The sequence below is a fragment of the Vicugna pacos genome, chromosome 7 (assembly GCF_048564905.1).
Source record: "Vicugna pacos chromosome 7, VicPac4, whole genome shotgun sequence".
NCBI classification, from domain to species: domain Eukaryota; kingdom Metazoa; phylum Chordata; class Mammalia; order Artiodactyla; family Camelidae; genus Vicugna; species Vicugna pacos.
The window spans coordinates 28,152,801-28,171,232 of NC_132993.1; positions in this window are offsets into that span (position 1 = coordinate 28,152,801).

Consider the following 18,432-nt stretch of genomic DNA (forward strand, 5'->3'; position numbering starts at 1 on the left):
GCCCTATATTTAATTCTATGAATGTCTTCATTTGTTAACACTAATATATGAAATATCTAAAAAGCTGTATGTACACAGAGTTTAGGTCAACTGTACAAGCAATTTTATAGAGCAATTTATGAAACATGTTATGGGGTTATAGAACCAGTAAGGAGTTACAAGATCTCCTGCTAGTTTGAGAGTATCAATAAGAAAAAGGGGAAAATGAAACAAAAAGAAAATAAGATTAGATTTATGTGACATACTCTTAAAATTATCAGTTTTATGATATCATGCTGGTGGGGGAAAAATTTAATTAGATTCAAATATAAAGGTTACATATTTTAGAATATAAACTGTCACTCTGCTGCTAGGCAGTCTTATGTTACTTTTATTTACAGCAATCACAATTTTTTTAATTCAGTGATGGTCTATGAAAAGATCTTTTTATTTTTTCTACGATCAGTGATGCAGTCTTCAACACTCATGCAAGAAAATCTAAATCTGTGTGAAGGTTTTACATTTCTTGTCTTGGAAAGTTTTTTTTCCAAAGGAAAAACTTGTTGATTAATTTTTCTCCTAATTATAGGGGATCCCAGGTGTAAAATGGCTTTTAACACTTTTCTTTATTTCAGTTTTGTCCACTACCTGAGATGAGAAAAGAGTCAGAAAAACAACTGGAAAGTATGAAAATATGTCTACACAATTTGAAAGTAGTCAGGGGAAGATTGAAACATTAGTAATGTGCATCTGTAATACCTCCTCATATTTATTTGAAAAGTGAAAGACTGAGTCAATCAAAACATGTAAAATCATGCAGGTAGCTTATCTAAGTAAGCTTGCCTTTAACTCTCTTATTTAGATCTATTTGCTTGCTATATGAATTGAGGACAAAATATTATGGTTAACAAAATCAGCAAGTAATCTATTGGAGGTTGACTTTTCTGATAGGATTTCAGGTTCTTGGCTGCACTAATTAAAGAGCAAGAGGATTATTTACAAGAATATGTAAGTAAATCAGGCTTTTTTTCCTCCTTTGATCTGAATTTCATATATTTGTCTCAATTCTTTCTCATACATCAGTGAGTAACAGTGAAGTTGCTGAGAAGAAAATCAAATTTTTTTTTCTTTGAAAATAAGAATAAGAATCCCAAATAAAGTACATGAAGAGTGGAGATATTTGAAATGACTTTCAAGTATTTGCTTTAAAATATCCCAATTATTAAATCTTCTATTTTTTAAAGTATCAGAATAGGATTTGCATTAACATTGAGATAATTACTGTTTTTTTTCTAGATCTCTGAGTGCATAGGAAATAACATCCATTTAACAGGGGAAGGAAGTGAGTAGAATTGGTGAAAAGAGAAAAAAATATGTATTTCAGAGCTTGAAATTTTGGTATGAAGAAGCCACAATAAATAATGCAGCTGATCTTTTCTGAATTTTATAAATGGCATTTAACTCTCTAGTATTGTAAACCTAAAAAGTAAATTAAAATGCATCAGCTTGTGTATGACAGAGTCACACAATACTCCACAGTCATTAGCTTTAATTCCATGTGCCTTTAAGAGCCATAATCTAAGGATCAGAAGTATGAAGCTAAAGCATTTTCCTGCCCTTGTACTTTGCAAGCCCCTTTGTCAGATGCTTAACAGCAGCTCCTCAGCAGTGTCTTGCCTTCTGGGTTCTCAGTAAATATTTTATACATTTTCTGTAGGTCTTACAAATGAATCATGCAAAGTACTGAGACAGTTGTCCAGACCTGAACAATATGACATTATACAGAAGCAAAAAGCCTGTGAAGGGATTTCAAAGTAGAAATCATCAAAATCTGTGAGCTAGTTTTATTTTCAGCAGCACTGCCTCCAGCACCTGTTCCTCATCCCCAGTTTGATTTAAAATTCCTCTTTTTTTCTTCTTTCTTTCCTTCCTCCGTTCCTTCCTTTCTCTCTCTCTCATCCTCTCTCCCTCCCTCTCTCTCCCCCTCACCCACTCTCATTATAAAATGGCAGGTTTTCTTTTACTGATTAAGAACTTCGAAAACTTTCAACTTACCATTTTCAATAACTGGGCCGGGACAAAGTAAAGTGCACAAGAATCAATGTCTTAGGAAGGAGACTAAAATCAGTTGCACATGCTTCATCATTACTTTGGTTTGGGCTGTTTCCAGTAGAGATGTGTGCATCACTACATGGAGCAAGCTGAATGCTGGTGCAACAGAAAACACTGTGATCATTTTTCTCGCTCTGAGAGTCTATTTGTTTCCATCTCTGTTCTGAGTACTAAGGCAGAATCCTTGGCTTGTGAGGTCACTCTAAGATACTGACAATCCTTCTTGTCAATTTTGCCTTGAAATTATATCAGTTTAGTAATTCATATATTTATTTCAGTGTAACATTCCAATAATCCAGTTCCATTTGAAGTTAAAAATTGTCCTCCCTGGTCTGCTTTAGGCTGCTTGCCTTTAGTGGGAAAGGTAGGAATCATGAGATTTTTTCTATTTTCCCACCTGGATTATCTACTGTCCCACTTTCCTAATTCTAATGTCATAGAAGTGGAAGATGGAGGAGCTAAGTGGAGAGAAGCAAAACAGAAAGTTCTTGGTTAGTACCTGATAACTGAGCAGCTGTTGACACTCTGGCCTTGGCTGGTGTTTAAAGCTGACACACTCATGGAGTGTTCTGGTGGTATCTTAGGTAAGATTCCCAGGACAAAGACTCCTAGATGGAAATTTACACATAGGAAGTTTATCAGTGAGCGTTCCAGAGATGCTCTAGAAGGAAGTAAAGAAAGCAGGATTAGGTAAATGGAGAGGTTGAGCTGTGATGCAGTCGCAATAAAAAACCTGATTTGATCTAGCAAGCAGGCTAGATTTTTGTGTCCCCTGCATTCTCTAGATAGACCAGCGATTCCATGTGGTCTGTCACTAGAGAGGGTACACGACTTTGGATGAGGCAGCTCCCTTCAACCTAGGCATTCCCCATCAAAGGATTCAGCTGGGAGCCATGATGATACTTTGGATCCCCTGATATCAATGAGAATGTTGACCCTGTGTTCATCAGTACATAAGATGCCAGATTTCCTACTTCCCCAGTATACAATTACCTGAGGAAATAGCCATCGTCCTTTGGAAAGAACTAGGTAGTCATTACTGTGATTGCAGTAATTGTTTCTCCTTGGGATCTGTCCTCTCCTTCAGTCAGTTGTTTCAAGTATGAGAACCGGTATTCAGGTCTGGAAACTAAAGAGATCATGACTTTTTATTAGGATTTTGTTCTCCATTATCTGAACACTTATTTTTAAATTTATTTTGATTATGTAAATTAAGCCACATATTTATAGGCTGTACATTTACCATGCCCTTTGGGACACTATTCTTTTAACCATCTCCCTAGCTTTCACAGGGCCAGGCAACCCTGACTGCATTCCAACATTGTCACTCATTAAAATATTGTATCCACCTTATTCCTGACTATTAAATGCTAACGTGTGTTCTCTATTACATCAGTATTCCTTTATTCCCACTTCTGTTGGTGAGCCCAGTCCTGAAACAGCATGACTTGTCTCAGGTCTAGCATCCCAGAATCTGCTGCAGCTGGGTGTTTTGGAGACCATTATTTTCCATCTCCAAGTCTGTCAACGTTGACGATATACCTCCCCTGGCAGCTTGCTTAGAATCCTCTGTCCGCCCTCTGTTTGAAGCATGATTGAAGATGATCCTTTACTATCTGTTCTAAGAGAAAACATGTTCCTTTAGGCAATTTTCATTGATTGAACCAGCCCCATTATTCAATAGACTCAGATTTCTTCAGGTAGATTCTTACCCCTAAAATTTGTCATCTGAAAGTTGAACACCCCTCTACTGTGCTGTCCTAATTCCAGAAGGAACGTGCAGTCCCTTTCATTAGTACTGAAGTGGATGGGAAGTATCACTGCCTCTCCCTCCAAGGTGGAGACCAGGCTAGGTAGAATTCTCAACACTGCCAACTCTTTTTGTGAAGATCTCTCTAATATCCAATGCTATCTTGGCCTCTCCCAGCTTTTTCAGCTGTATTTAGGTGGTCAACTAAAGATTTCATAAGGTCGTGACAACCTCCTTTGCAACATTTGCTTTAGTTGCATAGTACTTCTTTCTGGAATGCTAAAGTAGTATTATTTGGAGCTTCAGATATACTGAGAAAAGAGAGAGATTTTAAAATTGTGCTGCTTGTCTTGTGAGAATCTTGATTAATTAAAGTTTCTTTATGGATAATATATTTTACAATATATTTTTTGGTGTAAGCATGGTCTCTTTCATATGTTGGAATAATATATAACAATAGTAGTATTAAGGACATAGTTTTATGAAGTAATGTTATAACTCAAGGTAAACATTAAAGTGAGTAGCCAAATATTCCTAACTTTCTCCTAATGTTTTACCAGCAGCAAGTCCAGGCTTTGTGGAGCTTGAATCTTATACAGTTTGGGAGGTCATTTTGAGGAAAAGAATATAAAAATCACAAAAAGAAAATTAATTTAAAAAGGGAATACTTACTTAGAATGAGAAAATAATAACAAATTTAAAATTTTTTAAGCTAATCAACATCACTTAATCCAAAAACTAAAGTATTTTTATTAATTGACTTCCTAACATGTCTTTACAATTTGTATTTTTTTAACTGTACAGCCCCTTCATATGATAATTTCTGTAGAAAAAAAGAAACATGGTTTAGCCTTTCCTAACCAAAAGTTATTAAACTTTTTTTATGTTATTGATGGCTTAGAAAATTTTCCTTTTCAGCCTGTCAACCTAATACTTGTAATGTGATGTAAATTTTTAAGACTGTTATCAAATTTGTAATAAGCTTTATCAACTTTCACTTAGGAGCTGCCTGATTCCAAGGCCTTTCAAATTTACTTCCGTACTCATTAATCAGTTTGTCAACAATAATAAATATCTTATTCAGAATTTTAGTTATTTTTGGCAGCAGGCTCTGCCCATCCAAATACTTATCTAGCCATATTATTAGAAACAAATAATAGGATTAGAAAGATGTCTGCATCCTTTATTTTAATGTAACCTCATTAAGAAGTCTTCTGATCTGTAACAGGATACCTGAGTAGACTTAAGTCATAAAAGTGAATGCTCTGTGTTGATAACATGTATCTATTCTCTTTCCAGATTTCTTTTAATTATAAGCATATAAAGTAACCTTCTTGTATAAATGCATCCTTTTTTTCAAGGTGAACATACCTTGAAGTGGAAGAGGGGAAACATATTTGTAAAAGTACAAAGCTAAGAACTGGATCCTAGATATACACAGTGATCTATCTGATATATATATATAAATGCACTAACCAGTGTTTTGAACAAACTGGACATCCAGCCTCTCCCTTACATTTGATTCATTTGGGCAATGAAAAGAGTTGTTTTAAATGTGCTAGGAAGAATAAAGTAAGCTATATTATCATGTTTTCCTAATGTGAATTAAGAGAAAATTTTATGATCTTAACCAACTCATATTTGTTATTAATCTATAAATTAAAGAGAATTTTTGAGCATTTGCAAAGCATTACTTCCATTACTTCCCTACTGGAGGTATTTGCTGAGTGAGAAGAAATATGGTCTATTGAACACATCATCAAGATAGAAGACAATGAGTGGGGACAATACCAAAGGAAATTTACTTACTACAGAACACCACCTACTGCAGCCTACTTACTAATTGTTAGTATGTCTTCAGCTTTTTGTTAAAAATGACTTAAAATATCATTAAATGTTAAATTTGTATTTGTATTTGTCTATGTGTGTGTGTTAAAATCATTTTTAGTCCTTTGGTGTATTTTGGCTCCAAGAGCAAAAACAAAACAAAAACTTTTGTATAAACATTCATTCCATCTATAATTGGGAGTTCCAAGACATAGCTAGTAATAGGCATGGGCACATGTACTTATTAAGTGTCTAACACGTGCCAGCTCTTGACTAAGTGCTCGGGCCCAGGGTTCTTAACTCCAGTACTATGCACTTCCCAACAGCAAAAACTCATAACATGAGTCCACAGCATGAGACTCAAATGTTCCTGATACAGTTTCCAAGGCTTCACCTCACTCTGAGAGCACAGCTCTGAATACCTTTGCAGAATTTGTGTTGCTTTCACTGAGGACCAAGTAACTACAGTTTGTTGGGAAGAGACCACTTTTATTATCCTGCTTCTGTTTTCTCTTTCAGTGAATAGAGAATAAAGAGAGGCTGCCATGATTTACTCTTTTGACTTCTTGCTTCAGAAGTGTTTATCATATATGGAGATTTAGTTCTCCAGATGTGTGATTTAGGACCCTTAAATTTCTAGTCTGTCACCATTGTGTTGACATTAATGGTCTCAGAAAATCTGGAAAGTGGAATCATTTGCCTCTGTCTTTGGCCCTATATGTCTCTTTCTCACTTTCTTGAATAGTGTAACATTTGCTGGTCAGTTGCCCTCTGTCATGAATAAGGTTCTACAATTTCTTTATTAAAATTTACGATGTTACTATAGAGCATTCAAAGAGAACTCTTCACTGCTATTAGAATATGTATTTCCTTTTCTGTTATTAATGACTGTCCAGTAACATTTTTTAAAAATACAGGCTTGATAAAAAAAAAATAACTTGCCAAAATAATCACCATTAGTATTTCAGCATACTTTTATCCACATCTATGTAATTGTGTGTTTATTGAAGGGATAGAGATCAAAGGGAAAGATGTATAAGGGGTGTATAGATCTGTAAATAATCAAAAATAATTAGTGTAATACTTTTTGATTTATTATATTTCAAGTATATTCTCACTTCTAAAGTGACGGTGACTTGGAGCATAGTTAGAGCTGATCCAAGCATTACCAACAAGTGACATGATGAGGTACAAACTGAGATTTGAGGGTAGCATATTACCTTTGTATGGAACATAGTTTGATGTGACCAATACAATGATGAATCGTATTAATAATTTCCTGACTAAAGACTATTTTCATTTCTGAGTTGAATTTATTGCAGTGAATGATTTCATAAGTATCCTGAGGAGTTGCATTTTATGAAACTACATTTTACTTATTCTCTTGCATCCTATAAAACTTCTCTATATTTTATATATTATACTTTCTTTGTCAGATTTTTGTATCATAATTAACATAGCATCATAAAATAAACTAGATTGATACCTTCACTTTTATATCTGTGGACTAGATTTTTTAAAGAGAATTAGCTGTAAATTTGGCAATTGAAGAAATTTATTATTAAAAATTAAGCACATTTAGAAATTCTCATGTTAAATTTTCGATTTAGCATATGATCAGCTTCAGTTACCTATTTTGGAGTAATTTTAGTTTTCATTATTTATTTATTCAGTAATTTAAAAGTGATTAAAATGAAACTGTAGCTAAAATTCCTTTACATCTGTAGTTAGTTCTCTTTCTCTTCCCTTATGACTTTGGATTCTCCTTTTATTTTTTATACATGTATTTTTTCACCTTCAAGATATGTTACAATAAACAGTTTGTGGAATTACTTAACTTTCTACTGTCTATCTGCTTTCTAATTCATTGACTTCTCTTTTTCTTTTGATCCCTGCATGTTCACAGATGTTCATATATCTTCTTTATAAAATTTACTGAGGTACATTTTAAATGCAACAAAATGCATTTAAATTTTAGTTTTTATTTCAATGAGTTTGACTATTATATATAACCAAATAATCACCATTGAAGCCTAGAAATAAAATACCAAGATTTTAAAAATAATTTTTCAAGCTGCTTTTAACTATTCTAGATTCTTTACATTTCCATAAAAAATTCAGTATTAGCTTGTCTTTTTTTTTTTTTTTTTCAAAAAAGCCTTTGAAATCTGATTTGGATTTTACTGAAACAATAATGAATTTGGTAAAAATAGACACCTTAAAAATTGAATCTCCTAATCTATGTGTGTGGCAATCTCTCTGTTAATTTAAAACATTTATTTGTACTTTTCAACTTTTTATTCTGAAATAATTTTAAACCTTCAGAAAACTGAAAAATAGTACAAAAATTTCTGCTATCCTTTTCAACCAGCTTCCCATGATGCTATCACTACCTATTCAATCTTCACCATTTTCCTCAAAATATCCTATTTATCTTCCATGTTCTGATACTACATTCTGTTTAATAAATTGAATATATTGCATTTATTTGTGACACCTAATTTGTCTCCTGAAATCTGTGAATTTTCTTTTTCCTTTGACAGTTTTGGAGAGTACTTTCCAGGTATTTTGCAGAATGGTTTTCAATTTTGATTGGTCTTATGTTTTCTTATGTTTAGATTATGGCTACAAATGTTGACAAGGATAAAACAAAGTAATGTTTTGCCATTATCAGTGCATTTTACCAATGGATAATTTATTGTCAATGTGTCTCACTATTAGTGATGTTGACTTCGATCACTTGGTTAAAGCAATGTTGATTACATTTTTCCAGTATAGAGTTACTGTTTTCCCCTTTGTTGTATCTTTTGGAAAGATTCCTTGTGACTATGTAAATATCCTATTTCAATCACATTTTTATTTTAACTTCTGTCAATATCACCTACAACAGTTATTACTGTGTCATTTGCTATATCTGTTATTCATTCTACATTTTTAAGTTGAAATTCTACTGAAAGGAGGACCTCTCCTTTCTCTCCCTTTTTCATATTTCTTCAGCTATTTATTTATGTCAGAATCTACTCATAAATGCTTGTTTTGTTCTATGGGGTATATGCCCTTTCTCTCATTACTTAATTTGTTGCTCAAATTTCCAAGGTTTGGTCATTAGTCTCCTTCATAATTGGTTGAATCTTTTAAACATACTTCCTTTTTTGCTATTTCTTATAAGATTCTGCAATAAGATTCTTCTATTTTCCCTGTGTTCAATTTGAGTAAAGCATTTCTCCAAAGAGCCATGATTCCTCTTATTAGAGAATGGCATTTAAAAATTAAGATCTGAGTACTGAATGAGGTGTGTTCATTGATGCTGGTTGTCTTTGCTTCTAGGACCTCTGGACAGAGAGAGGATATATACTCAAATACTCAAACATATCTGTACTCACAAATATTGTTATTTCTGCAGCTATCTATGTTTCTCTTTTGTTACAAATTTTTAATTTAATTCCATTTTGACCAGGTAGCATTCTTGATGTTCTTTAAATATATATTTTTAGAACTGTTTTATGGCCCAGAATATGGTCTATCCATTCTGAAATACAGTTTCACAAAAGAGATTGGTTCCCTGAAGTAAAGTATTTCTACTCTCTGTCTTTTATTTTCTTCATCTGTGAAGAGTAGTGAGCCTTATTTCTGGGTCTGACACTTAACATTTGTGGAAATCAAAGTAATTTACATAACTTCTCACTGAAATTTCTTTCTGCATCTTAAAATGGTGATTATAGCAATAAATAAATTTCACAAATGTGAGAATGATAAGTTATATCTGAAGCCTGCTTACATTTGATGTCAACCTCTGCTTTAAAAACTAAAGACTATAAACTAAAGAACAAACACAATATGAGAGAAATGATATTTATGAGTGTTGCTTATATAAATAGTGTGATGACAAAGTCAGTAAAAGATCAAGAAAATGTAAACATCCTCCAAGAGTGCATTCATGAGTAATGTTAGCAAGAGATGTATGCCTCTGTTCAAATGGTATCAAGACAGACACCAAGAACAATTGAAGAATGCAAAATCAAAATCTGCCAAAAAACGAAAAGTCATGTGAAGAGGTCATGTGAGCACACAGCAAGATGGTGGCCACCGATGGCCTAATTAAGTGGCCTTAGAATGAAAACTACCTTGTTGACACCTTAGTCCTGGACTTACCACTTCAGAACGGTGAGAAAATAAATTTCTGTTTTGTAAGCCACTAGTCTACAGTATTTTGTTATAGCAACCCAAGCAGACTAAGACAGACGTTGGCACTGAGAAGTGAGGTGCTGCTGTAACAAATAACTAAAAATGTGGAAGTGCTTTGGAACTTGGTAATGAGTAGAAGCTGGAGGAGTTTTGAGATGTGTATGAGAAAGATCCTTGGATTGCCAATAAAGGGACAGTTTGTAGAAATAGGACATTAAAGTCAGTTCTGGTGAAAGCTCAGAAAAGAAAAGAACTGCAGACCAAGCCTCCAATTCCTTGGAGAATATATAAATAAAAATGAACAGAATCCTGATAGGAATAAAGACATTTAAGGCTGTTCCAGTGAGGTATTAGACGGAAACAAAGAATATGTTATCAGAAAATGGAGCAAAGGTGATCCTTACAATAAAGTGGAAAAAAACTTATATTCTTGTATTTTGTAGAAGCATTACCCAAAAATTGGCTTCTGCACCCCAAAAAGTGAATTCAAACTAGGAGGCAGAGTTTTGGGAGCAACTAAAGACCAGCTTTATTGCTTTGCCTGGCAAAGGGAGTCACAGCATGCCTTAAAGACTGTGAGCCCATCTTGGGGTTGGGGTCTTGAGGTTTATAGAAAAATGGGATGGAACAGAAAAGGTGATAACAATCAGGGCATTTTACAGGGTGCTACATTCCTCTTAACCTTAATGAATCTTCAGGAGGAACTCTGGAGGGTCTGTCCATTCTTCTGAGATTATCAGCCTGTCATCTCCTTCCTGGAACATAACCTCCGGATTAAAGTTACTCTCAGTAAAGAATGAATCAGCAAACAGTTTTGCATCAGGAAAGTCAGTTTGTTAGTTTGCTTTATACTCCTTTAGAAGCTAGAATTTGTGGATGATGAAATTGGATATTTAGAAGAAGAGTATTCTAGGCAAAGTATTGAAAGTTTATCTTGGGTTCTCCTTACTGCTGATAGTAAAATGGAAGAGAGAGGTGAATTGAGGAAAGAATTGCTAAACAAAAAGGAACCGGAGCTCGGAGACTTGGGAAATTCTCAACCTATCCATACTGAAAAAAAAATGCAAAAGCTTGTTCTGAAGAGAACACTGAAGGTATGGCTGAACCACCATTTGATAAAGAGATCATCAGTGTGGCTCATGGGTTTAACCAGCCATCTCAGCAGAAGCATAGAACAGAAATTATATTATACCAGCAGAGAGACTGCGTTTTGAATGAAAGGAGTCAGAGAATGTAGGATGGAATGAAGGAAGGCTGTTGTGTTGCCAGTAGATGTAGCCGGTGTCCAGGTTCTCGTACTGTTCCAGAAAGAATTCAGAGACAAGACGCAGAGGTTAAGAAGGTAAAGTGAGGACTTATTAAGGGATGGATAGTACACTGTCAAGGGAAGAGCAAGCAGGCTCAGGTGAGCGGCTGCCCTGAGTTTCTTTGGCAAGTTGGTTGCATAGAGTGTAAAAATGAATGGGCTTAATTAGGGAGGGGAGGGCTTGGGGTCATATTCCCTGATTTTCATCCCAACTCCATCTTCCTAAAGGGAGGAGAGATTTTTGTCTTTAGTCTGGATTGGAAGTGTCATGCCATGGGTACATGATGGGTACTTCTAATCTGCAAGGCTAATTTTATTGAAATGAGGGAATAATGAGCAAAAGGTTACATTCAGACACTGGAGACTCCTGTCTTTTCCCACCTTTCTTTGTCAGCCTCCAGGCTGCTTATCACCCCAAAGGATGTGACCACTTACCAGCCCAGAGGTTTCTGCTTTTCCTTCTCTGCCCAGGGACCCCTGGTGCTTACATGATGTATGGTTTCCTGCCATTTGGCCTGTGTCCCCCTTTCTCTGCTCGTATCTAGCTATCTGCCTGCTCTAACAGTTGGACCTCTTGGATTCCACAGGACCAGACTATCGAGTATTCAGTTTAGTATTCGTTTCAGAGGGCAGGACTGCTGCAGAGAGCTCTGTGTGAGGGTGAGGGGTGAGGGGTGAGGGGAAGGCCTCACAGAACCACAGGATAGTATCCCACAGAGCTGAAGGAGGAGGGCTGCCCTGGAGAGCTGTGAGGGTGATGCCGCCTCCCCAGTGGGTCTGGAAGATGGAATATCAAGCCAAAGAGGGTTATTCTCAAGCCTTAGATCTAATGGAATTGCTAGGTTTAGATTTGCTTGGGAATCATTATCCCTTCTTTCTTTCCTATTTCTTCCTTTGAAATGAGAATGCTTATCCTGTGCCTTTGTATTTTAGAAGCATTTAGCTTATCCGGTTTCAGAGTTTCACAGCTGGAGAGGAATTTTGCCTCAGGATGAAATGTTGAAAGAGCAAGTCACAGAGACGGTGCTGATTGGGTCCATCCTAACAAAGGCACATAAAAAACAGAAAACAAAACAAAACAAAAAAACTGTAGTAGAAACAGTAGAAAAATGAGAGGAATAAGGATTTCAAATGTATAAATAATACATAATTGATTTGGGAAAAATCATCAACAAAATATACTTTGCTATTAAAACTGGAAAAACAAATAAATTACTGGTGATTATGAGATATTAACACATAAAAATGTTCAATATTCACCTCATAGGACAAAACTATACAAAAAGATAATGGAATCCAAAGAAAAGTATTGAGAGTGAAAAAAAAGTTGAGATTATTTTACTTATCGGAATTTTATTTTGTAAATTTTAAAATGTAGACAATATCCATCCAACTTACCTCAAAAAGATATTCTATATTTTCAATAAGATAAATTTTTTGAAATTTCATTACGAAACATAGAGGATTATGTAATTTTCGGTCATTATTTTATATAAAGGGTATGAACAGAAAAAAGTACCTTAATATTATAAAGAGCTAGATTAAGTAAACACTAGTTGTAGATAGTTTCCAACAGCAGAATATACTATCCCATTGATGGAGTTCTTTTCACTGACCCTAGAAAACCACAGGATATATTTGATCAGAAAGAAATTTACATATTCATAAATGAGGACATTTCTTTAAAAACATGCAGCAAGCACCAGGGCAAAACACAAGTAGCATGTGAAATGTTCAACTTAAATTTCTATTAAGTTCAAAAGAAAATTATGGCCACGAAAGGAAAAGCAATACAAATGAAGAACGTGATGGGAGAAACAGAGACAAAGTCAATGCCTGAGTTTGTGATGGTAACAAAATGTTGAAACATTTATAACTGGTGTCTTTTGAGTGCCTTTGTACCAGACCCTGTGCCACGTCAGTACGCCCTCACAGTGTCGATGAGGTTGAGGGAAATATGGTGAGAGCACAAGAGAGAAGGAGCATCTTTTCCTGGAAGCATTAAAAATCATGGTGCAGGAGTGATTCCCATCAGTCTTTGAGGATGTTAACTAGACCAGTGGAAGATAATTGTAGGTAGGGTAAAGGAAAAGTGCAACGAAGCAAAGAAGCAGAGAAATGAATGGCTTACCTGAGAGACAGCAAACAGTTTACCATAAATGTATCAGATAGTTTTGATTATGAAAAATAAAAGATACAAAATCAGTTATACATTAGTTTCTATGACTGTGTAAAAGGAAAAATTGTTAAGGAAGAAAAGAAAATTTTTGTCCTGGGTATAAAGCCCCTTTGGACCACTGAAAATGTGAACTCTTCCAGGTGTGAAAGATCACAAAGAGAATAAAGGCAGAGTAAACCAGAAATGTAAAGGACTGAAAATCCAAATAAAATATTCTTATAAGAAAGTGATAGGAAAGACTCATTTTAAAAAGTGATACTTATTTGGAATTGACCAGATGTAAATGACTAGGTATTATAAGTATTATAAATTTCATAAACTGATTTTTGCCATGGAACTCTACCCTGAAACCAAACAGTCAACAGAAACTTGATATGAAAAAGTGCACAAAAGCCCCTCTCCCAAGCCCCTTGCTGCCCCTCCACTCCCTTTCCTTCACATGAGGCAGCTCCGTTTTGAGTACAGGAAGAAAATTACCGATTTATGAGAAAAAAAATTAGATACTAAACTCATATAAAGTATTGCTACCCCTTCTAATTTTGATTAAAACATATGATTTAATATCTTTGTAACATACAGTGATTTGAACATAGCATTTCAAATTATTTAGAATAATATCTAATATACTTTCTATTAAATGAAATGGAATGTGGAGAATGTACCACAATGAAAATCACTTAAGATGTCACTGAAAGTATTTTCAATTATTTATTATGTTTCTATTTCCCTATCTGTAAAATGGGAAGGTTGGACAAAATGATCTATAGAGACATTTCTAATTCTAAAATCCCATTAATATATGAATTTTGGATAATAGAAAATTTCAAAACTAACAGAGTTTAAAAATGTCAAAGTGATTTCTGAATGCCAAAATTAAATTATATGTATTCCCTTCAAGCATTTTAGTCTGATCCTTTTTATTATTTAATTAGCTAAATGTCACATGGCTCTAATGAATTAAATATTGGGTTAGTAATAAAACAAAATGAGCTAAACATTTATTAAAATGTTCATCATTAACAATATAATAGACACACAATTTCTAAAGCAGAAAAAAATAAGAATGGAAAAAATTATTGACTGTTTTGAATCTAGTCCTCTGTGTAACCATCTATGACAACCAAGCTTAAATGCCCAATTGTGCCTTACAGTGGAACCAGGGGGATTCCATATTATAAAGTTGGATTGGCCATAAACATATGGAGGGACAGTTATCCAGTGAGGTCAAAGAACTGGTCAATCAAATATTCAGAGTGATAGAGACTAAGATACATTGTCAAGCAAACACCTCTACTCCATTCACTAGTAGCTGAATTCACTTGGTGCATTTTTAAATTGAATTGTCTTTTTATTATTTAGTTGTAAATGTTCTTTATTTGCAAATTATAGATCTGATAAAAGACTTATATCCTAATTCCATTTATATTTATCTAAAGAGGACAACAGATAGTAGTTTTAGGGATTTTGTAATTCTCTAAATTCTCTATAATTTTAAATTTTTGTCGATTTCTGGTAGGTCTCACAGTTACTAGTGTTTAAGAGATGCTGAGTTTATTGATACTAAACTGGAGAGAGTGGGGTTAGAGTCCAGTGGGCCTCTCCAAGGCAAGTCATGGGACTAAGAGGTCAAGTGGGGAAGGAGAACAGAAATAAAGTGTTAGGGGCTGGTCAGTTAGAGAAAATAACCAAAGAGGCATACACTGGACCAACAGACTCCGTGATTTTGATCTGAGGTCTTTACTTCCCTTCTGTTACCCCTGTCCTCCTTGTATTAATTAGTACGACTAATCATTTGTATTACTTAATTCAAATCCCATGTGATCTACTTTTTTATAGATACTATTAGTTTATCACAGTAAGTTTTTGGACAGACCACAGCAATTCCTTTAGCCATTATTTTATTCCTATTGAGAAAGAACATAGTGTCACTTTAACCTGTTTGAAGAAAATACCACAGGTTTTCTCATTAGTACTATTCTGTTTTCTCCTGATAGTAACCAAAATAAATTAAATCCATGTGCTGATTTGCAGCTCACATTAAACTTCTTGCTTTGCAGGACTTAAATAACTTCAGATATGTCCCTAGGGGTCACCCCAATTGAATTAACAGCTGAGTTCCTACCAAATCATGTCTTGGAAGGCAGCATAATCTTCCATCAACCCTCCTCATTTTTCCATAGAAAATATCACAGACAAACCCAAGAACCTGCACTTTTTCCTTTAGTCTTTTCACATGTTCCTCTACCACCACCACTTTTACTCCCTTTTCCTATGGTATGTGTATTGGATTTTTCTTTTATTTTCTTTATCTATCTCAGTATCATGGATATTTTTTTCTCTCTTTATTTTGGAAATGTACCTATTCTATTTTTGTTGCCTTATACAGGTGTTTATTCTTTCTTCTGACCTAACCATTTCACCCCTTGCATTTACTTATTAATAGCAGCTTGTAAGGTACACTCACATTCACGTTTCAGCTTCTCCTCCAAATTGATCTGCAGAGCTTTCAGGAAGGCTTTTTGTTTAGTTTTGTTTTGTTTTGTTTTGGCAGTTTTAGGATCTTCTAGCTCTCAGTGCCATAGCCATTTTGTCTTTCGTTGGCTTCTTCCTTCACTGTTACAGATGATTTCACTGCTGCTTGTGGTGTGACTGTCTTAATATCTGGCTTCATGGAAATATCTTGTCACCTGATTCTTGACTTCCTAATATTTATCTTTATTAATTCTATCCTGAATGTACACACGAGGTGTTTGGCCCTCTTAGATCAGAGCAAGTAACTAGATAAATGGCTACAAATCTGATTCTTAAGTGAAATATAAAATGCTTCTAGGGGAAGTAAAAGCAAATGTTTTCTATTTTCATATCTTAAATATTTGTCTGCTTCAGGAGGCTGGGGCTTTTTATAGAAGCATAGAGAAATCCAGAGAAGCTCCACACAGTAACCAATATTTTTTAAAGTTCTATGTAAAAGAATAATAACAAATTGTTAATTCAGCGGCCCTGGGCTGCTCAAAGTCTGCACATTCCTAAGAAAGGCCAAGAGCCTTCAGGGCTAATCTTTGGCTGATTCCTGTGATATGCCCTCTGAGCTCTTCTTAGTACCTGAAAAGCATATTTTTGCATATCTGAGGCCTTGGGCCACATGCTAACAGTTTGATCAGGTAGTTTGTGCTAAAGATATGATTTATAGTGCATGCCTGTTTTTGCTGTAAGGGGTGGAGTGTGAGAAGCTGAGGTCAGCCATGCAGGTGCTGCATGCCTACATGACTGACTCTCAATAAAACACTGAACAGCAAAGTTCAGGTGAGTTTCCCTCATGGAAACACTTTGCAAATGTTGTCACACACGGTTGCTGGGGTAATTAAGCACTTCCATGCAACTACACTGAGAGAGGACACTTGGAAGCTTTCACCCGGTTTCTCCCTAACTTCATACCATGCACATTTTCTTTACTCATTTTAATCCATTTCCATGTACTGTAATGAACTGTAACTGAGTTCTATGAATCCTTCTAGTGAATTACCAAGGCTGAGGATGGTCTTAAAGATTCTGAACACAATTGTGAAAAGATTAGAAATAATAATAAATGTGATATGATCACTTTCAGTCATTCTGTATAATTATAAATTTTAATTGGATATTAAAATGAAAGTCTGATTTGAGGTACTTTCCAAAGTGAGGTGCTAAACTAATGCTCATCTTCACAGTATTTTTGCAGCAATCAGTTGGGTAACTTTTAAACCTCTTAACCATATTGAGGGCGTGAAAGGGTAGGTGGTGGAGCACTGATGATTTGTAAGTGGAATTTCTTTGCAGAGAGCTATTCTGTCTTTCTACTACACAGAGAGGGGTGATAGTGCCTGCCCCTTCTTTTAACTCAAGGGACATAGATTCTATTAAGGAGACCTTTCAAATTTGGTGTGAACCCAGTGAACTGGTTTCTGATTTATTACAGAGAACTACCAAGACCAGGCTGAAGTGGCCTAAGATTGAGAGCAAGGGGCTGCTTTGTACTCTCAATTTATTAGAGTAAAGAATTCTATGGACCAGATATAGAGCATACTTTCAAGGAAGTCTGTGGAGAGTGTTCTTAAATCCCATTCAAGACAGCCACCTGGAAGAATTAGAGAACTCTAATGGTAGGAAACTGATTCCCTAGGAATATGGGAGATATGACAAGCAATTACCTGGAATCAGGAAATAGGAGATTTTCAAGGAAACTAATAGCAAGAGATGTTAGACACGGGGGATTTTCTAACCCACCAAATTGTTGACAAAATTAACTTACAAAACTTGGTTGAATAATACATCACCATTGTACCAGTCAAGTGAGATCTTTCTTGTTCCATTTGTCACTGCCCCTTCCCCCCAAGTCCAAATATGAAAGGTTATGGGTGCACCATAGTCAGAAACTATGTTTAGGGAGATAGAGGAGGAGGAGAATAAAACCTTCTTTAAGAAAAGGAAAGGAAGTTGTTCTCGATTTATTGCAAAGTAATGCAAATGCTTGCTCTATTTCCCTCGTCCTGTTACACATTGGAATTGGGGAACTAGAATCATTAATAATATAATTGTCTGTTGCAATTCTTCATCCTTTTATACACTTTTGTCCATTTTTCCTTTATTTTCTGTAACATATCAATAAGCTATTTTAAAGACCTCAAACTCTGACATCTAAACCATGCTAGTCTGCTTACATTGTCCTATATTTTTGTAATTATTCATTACTTATTTTTCTATTTGAATATTTCCTTTCTAAAAATGCTATGTTGAATATTATTTATTAAAAACCTATAGAGGCTTTAGTGAATATTTTATTCCTCTAGAAAGGTTTTGACCTTTCCTTTCTTTTTTTAGATAGGGAAATTGAGAGTAGCTTTTAGAAGCTGATAGCAACCCCAGCCAACAGCAAACAAGGAAAACGGACATTCGTCCTCCAACCACGTGGAACTGAATTCAGTCAATAATCTGAATGATTATGATCTTGGAAGTAGAATCCCCCCCAGAGATGCTAAACAAGGGCCCAGCCAAGCTGATATATCAGCTTTGTGAGACTAACCAGAGAACCAGTTAAATTCATCCAGACTTCCAACC